Source organism: Sceloporus undulatus, chromosome 2 (genome assembly GCF_019175285.1).
Source record: "Sceloporus undulatus isolate JIND9_A2432 ecotype Alabama chromosome 2, SceUnd_v1.1, whole genome shotgun sequence".
Taxonomy (NCBI): Eukaryota; Metazoa; Chordata; class Lepidosauria; order Squamata; family Phrynosomatidae; genus Sceloporus; species Sceloporus undulatus.
In genome coordinates this window covers 104,761,536-104,774,545 of record NC_056523.1, presented here as the reverse complement: position 1 = coordinate 104,774,545, position 13,010 = coordinate 104,761,536, and the positions used below count along the sequence as shown (strand labels likewise).

General features: G+C 39.6%; 1 long non-coding RNA gene across 4 annotated transcripts in view; it reads right to left on the bottom strand.

Annotated features, from left to right (window-relative positions):
* The window catches only part of LOC121924459, a 92,679-nt gene that overhangs the window by 35,383 nt on the left and 44,286 nt on the right, over window positions 1–13,010 (bottom strand). The window lies entirely within an intron of this gene.

Genomic DNA, 13,010 nt, shown 5'->3' with positions numbered 1-13,010 from the left:
ATAGACAACTTGGGTGTGTTGAGATTTGTCTAATGGAATGCACAGCCAATAAACATACTCTCAGAGAGTACAGCTGTACCAACTACAGTAGTTCTGATGTTTGAAGGGCTGTCTCTTGAAGAGCAGAAAGGTACATGTGGGAATTCTGGCATGTAGAGGCAGGAGATAATGAGGAAACATCATGACAAGCCAACACTGGAAAATAAAGGGAAGCTATTTTAGCCCAACAAGCCCTAAGGGGACATATAAATGCTCAGTGACTACAACAATGAGCACACAAAGTGACAATAGAGAGGGAATGTATCTCCTTACGTCTCCTGTCCTCTCTCTCTCTCTCTCTCTCTCTCTCTCTCTCTCTCTCTCTCTCTCGATCTCTGCTAAATTTGTATTGTGAAAACCATCTTGGAGGAGGGATCTCAATTTGGATAAGAAGCATGGGGTAGTAGGAAGGGAAGGTTAACCAATGCCACATTGGTTTTTACATGCAAAGTCTCTCCCCTTCCAAACTGCTGTTGACTGCAGAAGAGAAAACATTGTTCTTAACTGGTGTCAAGTCCACTTTGATTTATGGTGACATTATGAATGAAAGACCTCCAAGTCACTATGTCATCAACAGCCCTGCTCTCACTTTGCAGGCTTAGGGCCTGTACAGACGGGTGGCATGCAGCCACCCCTGTACTGGCCAGATCGGGGCTGCAGCCACTGCACACTGCAGCCCTGATCTGGCCTCCAGAGAGCACAAAAAAGGAGCCACAAAATGACGCCCCTTTGATGCAGCATCATGTGGATGCAGCAGCGGAGGGACATCATTATGGTGTGCACTGTTTAGACTGGTGCCCTAGGGGTGGGGTTACAGCAGAGTGCGGAGTGCGGACACTGCACCGTAACTCTGCTCACAGGCCGGCCTTTTGGGCTGGTCTATACAGGCCCTAAGATTCCTGGCTTCCCTGTTTGGATCTATCCATCTGTAATGCAGCCTTACACTCTTCTTCTGCCTTTTACCTTACCAAGCATTATCAGCTTTTCTAGTGAGTCATCACTTCTCATAATATGGGCAAAGTCTCAGTTTATTCATCTTGGCTTCTAGGGAGAGTTCAGGCTTGATTTGCTCTAGGACCCATTTACTCCTCTTTTTAGTAACCCACAGTATTAATAGAACTCTTCTCCAGCACATTTTAAATTAGTTTATTTTCTTCCTATCAGCTTTCTTCACTGTCCAGCTTTCACAGCCATACATAGAAATTAGAAATATGATGACACAGACAATGGAAATATGATGCAATAGACAATCCTCACTTTAGTATTCAGTGATATATTTTTACACTTTAAGATGCTGCCCTTCCAGGTCCTAGTATTCTTCTGATTTCTTGGCTGCAGTTTTCCTTGTGATTAATCACTGAGCCAAGGTATGGTGGATCTTGAACTCTTTCAGTGACTTCATTGTCTACTTTAAAGTTATATAAATCATCTATGGTCATTATTATTTTTCTTAGTGATCTGCCTTTGCACTTTTTTCCTGGACTTAATTTAGTAATCATTCCAAGTATTTCTTATTTTCCACTAGTAGTATGCTGCTAATAGTATTCCTTCCTCCAGTTTTCATGCCTCCTTTCTCCAAGTCTAATCCTACTTTACGAATGATATGTTCACCATACAAGTTAAACTGAGTGATAAAATATAGCCTTGACCGACCCTTCTGCCATTTGGAAACCATTCCGTTTCTCTGTATTATGTCCTATACTCTTGTCATGAGTATAGGTTACACATCAGGATAATCAAATGTTGTGGCACACCCATTTCTCTAAGAGTGATCCATAGTTTTTCATGATCTATACAATCAAAGGCTTGGCTATAATCTATAGATCACAGGGCGATTTTCTTTTCAATTCTTTGGTGTGTTCCATTATCCAATGTATGTTTGCAATATGGTCCCTATGGTCTCTTCTTTTACTGAACCCAGATTAGATATCTGGCACTTCTTGCTCCATATAAGGTAAAAGTTTTCTTGGACAATTGAGAACATTGCTTTGCTTGCATGGGAGATAATGCAATAGTATTGTGGTTACTTCAATCCCTGGTGTCTTTTTTCTTGGGCACTGGAATGTATATAGAGTATTTACAATCTATTCATCATTGTTTTATTTTCCAAATTTGTAGACAGATTTTAGTTAGATATACAGTGGACTCTTGTTATACGCTGGGGTTTGGTTCCAAGATCCTCCGTGGATAATAAAATCTGTGGATGCTCAAGTCCCATTAAATATAATGACATAGAAAAATGGTGTCCCTTATAAAAAATGGAAAATCAAGGTTTGATATTTGAAATTTATATATATTTTTAACATTTTCAAATTGTGGATGCACAAAAAAAATCAGTGTATAAGAAGGGCTGACTGTAGATTAGATTATGCCACTGTAGACTGAAGCAGCTCTATTGGCATGCCATGGCTTCCTGGTGATTTATTCCCCCCCCCCAAGTGCTCTGAGCACAGCTTCCTCTTCATTTTCTAAAACTGGAGGTTCATCTTCATATGGTTCTTCCTCAAAATGAAATTCAACACGGAGAAATGTAAGGTACCTCATTTAGGGCAGAAAAATGAAATGCATAGATATAGGATGGGGGACACCTGGCTGAATGAAACTACATGTGAAAGGGATTTGGGGGCCCAAGTAGACCACAAATTGAACATGCGTTAACAGTGTGATGCAGCAGCTAAAAAGGCCAATGCAATTTTAGGCCCCATCAATAAAAGTATAGTGTCTAAATCAAGGGAAGTAATAGTGCCACTATATTCTGCTCTGGTCAGGCCCCACTTGGAATATTGTGTCCAGTTCTAGGCAGCACAATTTAAAAAGGATGTGGAGAAACTGGAGCATGTCCAAAGGAGGGCGACTAAAATGGAGAAGGGTCTGGAAGCCATGCCCTACGAGGAACAACTTAGGGAGCTGGGGATGTTTAGCCTGGAGAAGAGAAGGTTAAGAGATGATATAATAGCCCTGTTTAAATATTTGAAGAGATGTCATATTGAGGAGGGAGCTGACTTGTTTTCTGCTGCTTCAGAGACCAGGACCCGGAACAATGGATGCAAGCTACAGCAAAAGAGATTCCACCTCAACATTAGAAATAACTTCCTGACAGTAAGGGCTGTTCGACAGTGGAATGCACTCCCTCGGAGGGTGATAGAGTCTCCTTCCTTGGAGGTCTTTAAACAGAGGCTGGATGGCCATCTGTCGAGGATGCTTTGATTTGGATTTCCTGCATGGCAAGGGATTGGACTGGATGGCCCTTGCAGTCTCTTCCAACTCTATTATTCTATGATTCTATTCTATGATTCTAAGAAATGAATCTGTCATCCTTAAATTTCTTTTATATAGTTCTTCCATGTATTGTTTGAATCATCTTTTTATTTCTATTTGGTCATATAATGTGTTCTTCCTCTGGTTGTACAGCTTCCCCACTCTTGGTTTATATTTCTTTTTGATTTGTCAGATCTTGTGGAAGAGGTCTCTTGTTCTTCCTTTGTTGTTTTCACCTTATATTTCTATTTCTCTGCATTGATTATTGTAGCAGTTCCCTTTGTCTATGTACACAAGTCATTGAACTGTTCCACTGAGGGCTTTTACTCTATTTCTAACCCCTTTTAGTTTTGCTTGCTGTCTGTCCTTAACTGCTTGAAAAGTTTCCTTTGTCATCCGTTGAGACTTCTCTTTCTGGCATTCCTCCCTAACAATGTCCCTGGCTTCAGTCCAGACTTCTTCTGGCTCGCAGTCAGTTAGGGTCAATAGTGCAAACCTATTGTTCACATTATCTTTAAGTTCTAAAGGGATGTTCTTCAGGTTGTATTTTGGTGTTATGATTGGTTTAGGGTTCTTTAGCTTTATTCTAATTTTGTATGTAAGCTGTTCATGGAATGTACCAGAATCTGTTCCTGGTTTTGTTTTTACAGAGAGAATGGCGCTTCTCCATCTTCTGCTTCCAATTATCTAGTCTATTTTATATCAGTATTGACAATCAGATGATTCAGTTTACACAGCTGTTTCTTGGTTTGCTTGAAGAACATGTTTGTGAAGAACAAAAAGTTGGTGATGTCCATGTATACAAGCACTTCTTGGGTTGCTTGAAAAATGTGTCTGGGACGAACAAAGAGTTTGCCTCACAAAATAAAGTCCATCAGTGCCTTGCTTCATCTCTTGATCATAGGCCAAATTTTCCTACAATCTTTTATTCTGTTGTTTCCTAATTTTGCATTTTAATCACCTGTGATTAACAAGAAATCCTGTTTGGGTGTGTGATCAATTTCCTCTTGGACTAGACTTTTTCAATTTCCTTTTCGTGCAGGGACAATATTTAGTCCACCAGTGTGGACTGTACTAACACCTGTGAAATCCAACAAGAAGGAAAATATCAAATCTCTCTCTGGCCCAGAACAGATGGGACTTTCGTGACACCCTCATCACATGCTAGGGTTGCCTTGGGGTGGCGCACCCACAAGCCCCTCAACCCTAGCACATGATAAGGGTGTAACAATGGTGGTGCCCTGTATACATGGGCACTGCCATTGTTATGTAAGTGCCGTGCGGCATCTGCAGAGTGCCACAGGGTGCCAGTTATGCCACCATCACAGCATAAAAATAACCCACTTTTTGCGGGTTCTTTTTCCACTGGCAGGAAGCCATGCGGTTTGGCAGCTGTGGCTTCCCTCCGGCAGAAAAACAGGTGCCAGCAGGCCACCCTTTTTGGGTGGTCTGTACCGCGCCTGTGTGTGTGTCTCTCTCTGTGTTTGTGTGTTGTGTGCTTTCAAGTTGTTTCCAACTCATGGCAACTCTAACCTTACACAGCGTCTTCTTGACAAGTTTCTTCAGATAGAATTTGTCATTGTCATTCACTGAGGCTGAGAGAGTGTGACATGCCCAAGGTCACCCACTGGGTTTTCATGGCAGCTAGGATTTGAACCCTGCTCTCCAGAATCATAGTCTAATACTCAACCACTGCACATCACTGGCTCTGAGGATTTGTATAATAATGTGCCGAAATTTAACAAGGCTATTTTGCTAGGAAATTAAAAATCACACAGGGTGTCATCTTAGGCCAAAGGTTTTTTGTTTCGTTGTCTTCTTTTAAGAGATATATGTGGGTTTTTCTTCCCCACCTCCATAATTTTCTAAAGCAAGTTGATCTTGCTAGTCATGAAAATATTTTTTAACAACAGGGTGAGGTGAGGACTCACTAGCTAGATGTCATTGGGAGTTGCCTGACAATTGTACAAAGCCTGCATATTTTACTGGCAATGAGCTAACTGGGTTTGAGTTTGCCTTCTGTAATCCCATAGTTCATTTTTAACTCTTGCTATACATGGTACATTTAAGTCATAAACATATTAATTTTCCTCCGATATCTGTGCCCATAGCGGGCTTTGCTGAACACCCTAGATTTCTGAGCTAGAGGTATGAATCTTCGGTTTAAACAAAGCCCTTCCATATTTTGCTTCAATGGATGAAAGCATTTTATTATTCTTGTTATTATATTGTTCATAATTTTTTTCAGTACTTGAGAGAAAGCTTTTTCTCTTTCTTTCTTTCTTTCTTTCTTTCTTTCTTTCTTTTTGAAATAGGAAATCTCATCAAATCATATACTCCTAGATGAGCTCACTGACTTGAAAAAGATTGCTTTTACAAGTGTCTCATCTTTGTTTCTGATGCAGTGCAGGATTCTGAATTTGTGAATGAAGTTACTTACGCATGCTAACAAGAAGGAAAAAGCTTTTACCCCAAAATCAAAGCCCAATTTATTATTTGATTTTATTTGATTTAAGCTGATTGATAACCCATCTTTCTCCTAGATGAGACTCAAAGCAACTCACAACAAGAATTACCATGAACATGAATTAACAAGCTATATTAAAACATCAGTATTTTAAAACCATACAAATCATTTAAAGCCATGACAAGAACAATAAAAAATGCAAGAACTATAAAAACAAAGCCTTTAAGCACACCAATACACTAAAGACCTTTCCACATAGCCACTAAGGTCCAAAACACACTGCAAAATAATCTAGTTTGAGACTGCTTTAACTGCCCTGGTTCAATGCAAGAGAATTCTCGATAGTCTTGTGAGCCATTTAGCCTTCTCTAACAGAGAGCTCTGGTGCCACAATAAACTACAATTCCCAGGATTCCCTAGCACTGAGCCAGAGCAGTTAAAGCGGTCTCAACCTGGATTATTTCTGCAATGTGTTTTGGACCTTAGTTTATTTATTAACCTTTATTTATAAAGTGCTGTAAATTTACACAGCGCTGTACATACAATCTTTTTAATTGGACGGTTCCCTGCCCTCAGGCTTACAATCTAAAAAGACATGACACAAAGGGAGTGGTGGTGGGGAAGGGGCCTCTCTAGTAGGATAAAACATATAAAATACATAGCAATATAGGAAATGATTCAATAAAACAGTCACTAAATGCTTATTCAGCTGCCAGCAGAAGAGCAGGGAGGGGGAAAACCTAGTCTCCTGTAGCAGAGTCTCACAGCCTGGAAGCACTCTCAAACGTAGCTGTTTTGCTGCAGTCACCCTCCTAGTTTTTCAATGATTATTGGTCCCCCAGGCTTCAGTCTCAGTCACTATTCCTTTGTTCCTGCTTGCTTCCCTAAATCTGCATACTCAGTCCTTATGGTTTAAACCGCTCATGTTTTCCTGCTTTCTGTGACTATCTGCTCAGGATTGGTAGATATAGCCCCTTATCCAACCACTGCTATTCTCCTTCATCTTTCTATATTCAATTAGCTATATATGCTGTGTGAGAGAGTGAATTATTCTAGTATGTATTTTCCTCTATATTTCTCCCAATAAAAGTTCATGTAGTTCCCTCTGCCTGGAGTCTCAATTATTACTGGTATAGTTGGTGCTCTGTTCCTGCATATGTTACTCACCTTCTCAAAGCCAAGCTAAATATTTCCCTAAGTAATGAAAGATAGAATGCAACTGTCAATGGAAGCTATATTAGCCCCACATATTTTGAGTAACAAGGTTGAGGCCTTACTTCATCCCAGTGAGGTGTGTATGGGTGCATATACATGTATGCACATATCTATTCATGCATGTACGGATCAATTTCCTCCTTTCCATCAGTACCTATGAATCTGTTGTTCCTTCCTCTGCCAACAGGGTCAAACTTTGCACATATCTGCCATATGTCTGCCTCAGCATTTTGCTGACCATCATCTGTGATTAGGAACAGAAATGACAGTACTGGAGAATCCTGGTATGGTTGACATCAGTGTTGGCTGGTGCCTTTCTTTTCAGTGGAGTTGTGAATGTTTTAGTCCACATTTAAAACAATTATCCACAGTGTTGGCTCTCTTCTATGTTCTGCTGATGTGCAGTGACAAAAACAAAAACCTAGGCCCACCAGTGATGCTAACTGTCAGCACTGTCTGAGGTAACTGTTCTCAACAGTGGCTACTAACAGCAGAATGCAAAAGCACCAGCTCAGTTTGCAGTAGTTGACAATATTGCAGTGATCAACCTCGAATGATTCACAGACACAGTTTGATTCTTCCAAAGTTCTTGGAGGCTTTATCTCTTGTTGCAATATGTATAAGGTATTTATAAAACTCTCCTTCAACTTCCAGCAACATTCATTGTCTGCTATACAACAATCCACTCTCCTCAACCTATGCGTGCCTTGAGTCTCAGAGCACTTATATACAGTGGAGATTGCTAAGGGTTGACAAGGGTGTTACTTATCATTTCCAGCCATACAAACTATTTTACAACATCTTTAAGGAACATTGTTCCCAACATACATTGCTGAACCCTATCCTCAAAATAGCTTCAGCACCCTGGATAGCGCCTTTAAAATTCAGACCCAGTTTGGATGGATCATTCCACCAACATTGAAGCCATCAGTTGCCACATGCTCTGTTGCATGTTTGTGCCTTCAACTTGACTGCCATTTATGTCAATCTTTTCATAGGGGTTTGTTGGCAATATTTATTTGGAGGATGTTTGCCATTTCCTTCTTCTAAGACTGAGAGAGTGTGATTTGCCCAATTTCACCTAGTGGGTTTCCTTGGATAAGAGGGAATCCAAACCCTAGTCACCTAGCATTATTACCGGTATAGTCCAACACTCAAACTAGTAATCCACACTTGTTCTATTTGTCTGTGCAGTTCAAGTCTGGCTCAAAGATAAAGAAGTGTCTGACAGGACATTAGGAGTTATGGAGTTGCCCATCAACACTTTGCAAATGGGCAGTAAACTGAACAAGGCCACAGATTACTGGTCTCAGTCTTCTCTACTATGGTGAGATGTATTATAGTAATTGTTTCTTGATTTGTATCAATACCTATAAATCAGGATATGCAAGTGGCATGCAAATCTGTGCCCTCGCTGGATGATGCATTTACTTGTTTTTTTCAGTCAATGTCAGTCTTGCAACTCTACAACCATGCAGGAGAGTCCATTGATTCAGAAGCAAATTTAAAAAGTAAATGGTAAATCTTCAGCTACCAAGCTGCAACCTAGCAAATAGAAGACCTGGTTAGTGCCACAGCAAATGAGACTATGTTTAGAGGCCAAAGGTCTTCAGAGGGGAAAATGGGGGGAAAAACACAATAAAAATGTTTGTATATTTCTACATTATGCACTTATCCTGTACATCGAGTTTTAATTTCTGAATATGATTTAAAAGTAATACTCAGAAGGTCTACTTTGATAGTGCAAACTGAAATGCCAGAAATTTCTGAGAATTGCCCCTGAAGAAGGCCAATTGTGGATAAGGCCAAAACACATTGGGCTTTTTAATAAATAAAAGGTTTTGGACCATCACACAGCAGGTGGGAATTAGTCTCCTTTCATTCTTTTACTTTTCTAAATGACAACTCTCACAGTCCCCCAGCCAGAACAGTCATATACTTTATGCATGAGTTCTGTACATTAATGACTGGTTGAGTTTTAATTTCTCAGTATAAATTAAAAATAAATCCTGAACAGTCACAGTAGATTACAAATCTGAACAGAGTCATGGAGGAGGAAGGAACTACTTGATCCTTTTTTCCCCTCCTCCCATTGTTTTGATCAAAATGTGCCTGATTCTCTTTCCTGTAGACTGAAAAGGTGCTTTAGAAGAGAGAAAAGAACTGACTCCCCTCCCACCAGTCCTCCATTTGCAGACTACTGAAGATGAGTTAAACAAAAGGAAGGATAAGAGGGGAAAGGGGAAAATGTCATTGGTATAAATTATAGATAGCTCAAACAGTGTCTGTATTGGAGGAGGATATTTCACCAAGATGAAAACCCAAGTAGTTGAAATACGAATGTGAGTGCTGGAGATTATTATCTGCAAGCCTTTGAAGTTGGCAAAGCATTTGAGTAAGTAAGACCAAATGCTTGTAAAAGTTATCATTTTGGATTACATGCCCTACAGTACAATAGCCACCATACTCACTGGCCATTTGTTGTTGTTGTGTGCATTCAAGTCATTTCCAACTTATGGCAACAGGGTTTTCTGTTGCTAAGTATGTGTCACTCATCCAAGGTCACTCTGGGTTCCTTGGCTGAGCTGGGAATCAAGCCATGGCCTCCAGAGTCCTAGTGCAATGTTCAAACCACTACACTACACTGACTCTCTCCACCATGCTCTCTTCCACTGGCAATGCCCCCAACAAAAAAGAATTTTTCCAAAGCTATTTGTCCTTGAGTTACACACCTACTTCATTCAGTTTAGACTGCTGGTGTATATGAAGGTGGCAAGCACCTATGGATTCTTTTCATATAATAATATACAACAATAATAATAATTAAATTATAAACACCTTAACAATTCATTTCTTTACCTGATAAATCTTTAGTTGACCATCTCTTTCATATGTACCATTTCAACAGGCTATGTACATCTTTAGGAAAGTGAATTCCTCCAGTTCAAATGTGTCTTAGCCCTGAGTTGGGGGCAAGTTGAACAGATATGAAGGCGTGGTTTTGAAATTCAAAGAATACTTTGTTGTTCCCTCCTTTGAAGTGAGCATGAGCAATGCTTCCTGTGTTTAATAAGCTAATTTCCAAACATCCTTTTAATTAAATTAACATGAAGGAAACTGTTCACTCTCACCAGCTGGAGCAAGACTGAATGCCAGGACTTTCAGATTACAAGGTAGATAGAATTGTATTAGATAAGAAGGCAAGGAGAGTTAATGTCTTGTTAGTGTATTTTTGCAGTATGCCTTTGGCAAAGGGGGACCCACTAGATAGGATGTGAAACACAAAAACTTAGTCTATTATTATCCTTTTCCTACAAACCCAGCCTTGCTTCCTTCCTTCATCTTTTTCTGGACATTTTCCTTCCCGCTTTTCCCCAAGACTCTCTTGAGGATTAAACTAGAGAAAATCCAAAGGAACAAGTTTCTAAACACAGACCAAAAATAAATTACTGATTTGAAGACACAACAGTTGTGACCCCAGTTTGCCATGAAGAAAAGAATAGAAGAAACTTCTTGACTATTTAAGTTTTGTAACATAGCAATGTAAAGGAGAACCCATTGTTGAGTTAATTTTGATACAAAGCAAATCAAGATTCTTTGGCAATCTGAGAGGAAATATTTGCATCCAAGCATAATAGACAAAAAGTGGGTGTTTGTTTTTTTAACAAATAAAGTGATAAAAATGAAAGCCTGGGAAAGAAAGGGTGTGATCAGTCTGGTTTTCATTTCACATGCAAGAAACATAATTTGATATACAGGAAAGTAATTGGATATACAAATGACAAAAAAGCAAATGAAACTCCAAAGAAGAAGAAAAATAAGAATAGGAGAAGGCTTGTCTTTTCAATGGGATACAAGAGTTGGGAATGACTTGAAGCAGCAGACAGAATTCTCCATGGTAGTGCTAGAATACATCCCCTTTCTTCATACACAATCAGTTGCATTGTGAGCCACTGAAAGACATAAATCTGCTCCAAAATCGAATAATTGAATTTAATAGTATTCTTGTGTAGCTGTTTTGCATGGAGTACTTTCACAATGGGCACATTTATGTAATTCATCCGTTTTTAGTAAAATCCTAGAAGCAAAAGCTTTTCTGTCAAATCAAAGGTTCTATCTCTCTTGATCAAAGCCAACATGTTGGCAAAAAAAGGTTACATTTTTAATAATAGTGAGCTACAAAAGAAAGTAGCTTATCCCAGTCACAACCACTGTTAAGTAAATATTGTTGTGAATGTGGATGCCATGCAAAGGGATATCACATTGTTGCTGGCAATTTACAACCAATTATCTTTAGGCTGTTTGGCCCTTTTCTTTTTTGCTCTTGCTCTCCATTTATACAACCCACCTGAAATGGCAGGTGGATCAGTGGGTAAGCAAGATCGCCAGACAGCAATGAGTGACCTTCTAAGTGCTAAGCTGAAATGGTTTCCTATTCACTTTTTGAGTAGCTGCTTTTGGAGGAATGTTAGGAAAAGAGGGTGTTAACTATTCAGCTATCTTTGCTTTCCAGTTTTAAACAACTTCTGCCCAGAAAGGTGGTGTGCTGCATCTAGTCTTCCAGACCAGGCATTATTGGAGTTGTCTTGCTGAGAATTTTTCCACTGTGGGGACAAAAGGCTAGCTGTAAAGTTATCCCAAGTTTGAAGGAATCTTCCACTTCAACATGCCATACTCTCCATTTGTCCCAACTTGGCAGGGCCGATTCCCATGAATCTCAGTTTATTCCAGTTGCTGAAAATTGAGGTCTAAGTGTTAAAATAGTTTGCACTCAGTTAAGATGGGGGAGGAGAGGAGAGGAGAGGAGAGGAGGCATGGAATGTTGCCCCTTGCAGTAGACTTAGGCAGTGGGGTCACTGGGGGGTTAGGAGGTGCAGACCACACCAAACAGCTTCATTTATATACCGCTTCATACTGAACTAGCAGTGTCTAAGGAGTTTACAACTGTAAGCTAATTGCCGACAACAATCTGGGTACCCATTTTAGCGACCTTGGAAGGATGCAAGCCTGAGTCAAGTTTGAGCCCTTTTGCAGGTATTGAACTCGCAACCTTATGGTTTTGAGTGAGTGGCTGCAGTACAGGCATTTAACCATTGCGCCAGCAGGGCTCTGTCACACCAGATGACACCCTAAGGGGGTGTGTGACACCGCTGTTCCTCAAAAACTATCTTTTGGCAGAAATGGGCTTTGGCATTCATGTGCTTCCCTTTAAAATGCTTTAAGAGACTATGGAAGTGGAGTCAAGCTCAGTAGGAAGAGAAAGGAGAGCCCCCCCCCCCCCATTTTAAAATTTCAAATTAAAAAAAATTAAGATTTTTTGAAAATTTTGATTTTTAAATTCTTTTTAAATTTTATTTAAAAGTATCACATTTTAACCACATCTTCACTATGTATATGTAAATACATTTAGGTTGTGCACATGATATTGTAATTTGAAGGCATTTTAATTTTGTTAGTTGTTTATGTCACAACTATTAGCATTACATTTAGTGGCATATGGGAATTACGATTTATGAGTAACATGAGTACAAAAAACATTACAATATATACACTTCGTAATGGAGTATTGGAGTTGCGTTCCTGATTTTCAGGGTTTGTCTTTATTATTATGTCTGTATTGAATAAATCTGATAGACTTTAAAAGCAAAAAAAAAACATTACTAAGGATTCTGTATGGAGTGGTATAGGAAGAGATCAGTGGAGGGGGGTGACATCATGAATTACTGCACTGGGTGACACCAACACTAGTGACACCACTGGGCTTAGGCAAAAGCAAACTGCTGCAGTGTCTTATAGTTTGTGTATTCTTCCTCATTAAATAATGTTTGCCATCTCGCCCATACTCTGATGTTTTGGTCAAATGTACCCTGACTTTCATCTGTGAAATATTGGAGGGTATGACAATCAGATGCATGATCAATTCAGAGCTCTGCTTCACTTTACAAGGTGTCTCCAAAGAAAAGCTGCCGAAGAAAGAGAGTTGTTAATCACCAGCAGCTTTCTTGTACCCAGGAACACTTAATTTTCATAT